Here is a 3,071-nt window from a genome sequence, read left to right as displayed (position 1 = left end):
CGGAGAGGACCGCGGGGCAGTGGCGAGAACGAACGAGAAAACTGTGCGTCCCGATTCGACCTTTTTCTTCCCCCGTTTCTTTTCAATTCTAGAGGATCGATCGTTTACTCGATCCGCGACTATGGGGACGGTAGGTGCGCGATACCGTAGCTCGTAGCAACGTTGCGCAATGTTAATTTCCAATTTGAACTTGAATGGCCTGATACTTGGATACAATTGAATAACGAGGACGAATGAAACTAACGACGGCAAAATGGATCGCACTTGTCAGGCGTGTATCACTCTCCGCGAAGTGTGATTCACGAACCGTTCGTTGCTTTCGACCGACTGACGAAAAAGACGCACCCTCTCCTTGTCCGAACCATCGAAGAATTTTTCACCGTGCGTAAAAGTAACACAGCCGCTGAGGAGAGAAATATACACGCGGCTGGCGAACGGTTAATAGAATGTCGATTCTCCCGCGTGACACGTGTCGGATGTGATCGGGGATAAAAGCTGCCAGGACAGCGCACGAGGACGTAGTCGATAAAGCGACAGGCGGTCGACGAACCGTTCGCCTCTGTAACTAACTCTTCTGTTTATTTATTACGAATCATTCTTACCCGTCTGAAAAAAGAGAAAAAGCCCGCGATGATACTGGCAAGTTAACAGCTGAATCACAGCGACATAGCGTTACGTAAACTCCGTTCTTTTCGTAATCTTCCTAGGCTCGACAAGCCTCGGTAGAACGTTCTGCACGTTGGAAATCTATCCGTATCGGTGTTATCTCGGACGAGTTACTCGTCCAACGAAATTTATCATCTTTCCTTGAACTGGAAATGCAAAGTCGAATTCGTTCTACGCGTGATTTACGTTTGTCGCGTTAAGCGCATCGTTAATTCCGTGCTTTTCGCTGCACGCGATTCCGCCGCCACTTGGCACGTGTACAGTCCACCAGTAGGCATAAAGCATCGTTCATTAGCCAGCACGGGGTTTAATCGCGTCGAACGATTCAATTTGACGAGTCGAGCGTAGAGTAGACGGATCGGAATCGCGTTTCGAATTCTCCTCCTCCCATCCCCCTTCCAACCCCCCCGATTACGACTTTTCGACGCAACGTGCGTTGCGAATTGTGCAATCACGTCGAATCAACGGAGCGTCGCGGCTGCTGTAATCGACCGCGATTAAAGATAGACACGCGATCGTCCCGCTCCACGTTCGATAATTCGCAGAATATACATCCGCGTAATTGACACCGAAGGGTAACTACCGAACGACTGATTTAAGCTTAGAATCGAGGTTATTGCGATTCAGAGATGAACAGTTTTTTTTTTTCAAACCGTAAATTTCGATCGTGCTTCGATCGTCCCCATCGTCGCGTCCCGTTCAGGAGAGAAAAGAGAAAACTTCACCGATATGAAGGAAGGTAAAAGCGTGAAAGAAAGAATTACTGTAGTCTCTGTCGGATGAATGACGAAAAAGCAATACTGCGTGAATGTGGCGTGCGTGTACGGCAGCGAGTTTGTGGCAGACGCGGAAGAATATTAGCAAATGTCGGCTAAAAAAAGAGAGAGAGAGAGAGAAGCTCTGCGAATGATAAGTGTGTAAGCTACCTGTGCCTTGTAACAAACTCTGTATGTATATACGTATTATATACACATGGTCACACGAGGAAGAGGAAGAAACAGAAGAAGAAGAGGAGTAAGAAGAAGAAGAAAAAAGTATATTACATTACCACACATGTAAACAAGTAAACTCTCACGGTAATCTATATATATTTAAAGAAAAAAAAATGGAAAATCCTTGCCGTCTCTTCTGGAACGCAAGCAAAAGAACCATCGTCATCATCATCATCATCATCATCATCATCATCATCGAGAATATCGTTCGGCGCGCGCGTGATGATCGACGAGGACGAAGAAACACGTGGACGCGGAAGGGCGGAACGGTTTGACGGGAGAAGCGCAAAATGTAACAAAGAAATAAAGAAAGAGAAAAAATGAGGAAGAAGAGGAAACAGACTCGGTGAAATAATGTTGTTGAATTAAAATGAGGGAGAAAAAGAAAACGAAAGAGAAGATGAAAATAGCAATAATCGAATCTCAGACTGAATTACTAAAGGGAGAGAGAGAAGGAGAAAAAAATAAGAAAAAAGAGATGAAAAAGAATCGAATATTACACCGCAATCTTTGTTGTCGCGGCGGCGACGCGCGAGCGTGTTAATTATTATAAATACTGTTACAGTGTCTTGCTACATTGGAGAGATTAAAATAAAATCTCGAAGCTCGAACATGGTATGCTTTTATTCGCCGGCTCTCGCGTCAACTCTCGTTGTTTTTTCTTTCCCCTCTTTTTCTTTCTTCTGTTTTCCCTTTTTCAGGAGAGGCACAACACACAGATGTGTTACGCTACTTCCTGCACTCTGGAGTTTGCGATTCAATCGGCGCAACTTTTACGCAATTTTTCTATCGTCGCTCGTTTCCTCTGCTCGATGTAACAAACATTTACGTAACGAACTTCGTTCGAGGACGAGCCTTGAAATCACATCGCGACCGTCCAACCGAAGATATTTTTTCAGGTCGAACGCAAGCACAACCGTCTCGACTCCGATTTTAAACGGACACGGGACTCGAGATCGAAGCTTTTCCACGTGACGCGATTTATAGCCGGTGAGGTTACGTCGACGCGGTCAATTGCCGCGACGAACGGTCCGCCCTTTCTGATTTAAAGCCGTGGTTTCTCTTTCTCTCCCCGCGACTGACCAAATCTGTCCCGCGTTAAGCGACACACGCACACATAAATCGTTTCCGGTTGGTAGCACGTTCCGCGGACGATGATTTACCGCGAGCCAGCCGTGACTAGAGACGACCAAGATAACCGCCGCGTTTCTCTTCTCTCTGCATCGTCGTTTCACGTTTACCCCCCCCGTGATTTAGGGATCGGAAAGACGCGCGCTATCAGCCTCGCTTTCGCCCCTGACATTTTCCATCGACATCTTCCACCGGTGTGTGTTTCGAGGAACAACAGTCGTGATTTCGTGGCGCCATTGTATCTTGCGGGGGAAAGAAAAAAAATCGCGCACAGTGCACAAT

The sequence above is a fragment of the Habropoda laboriosa genome, unplaced genomic scaffold, assembly GCF_001263275.1.
Source record: "Habropoda laboriosa isolate 0110345459 unplaced genomic scaffold, ASM126327v1 scaffold203, whole genome shotgun sequence".
Lineage (NCBI taxonomy): Eukaryota > Metazoa > Arthropoda > Insecta > Hymenoptera > Apidae > Habropoda > Habropoda laboriosa.
This window is presented reverse-complemented; position numbering follows the sequence as displayed.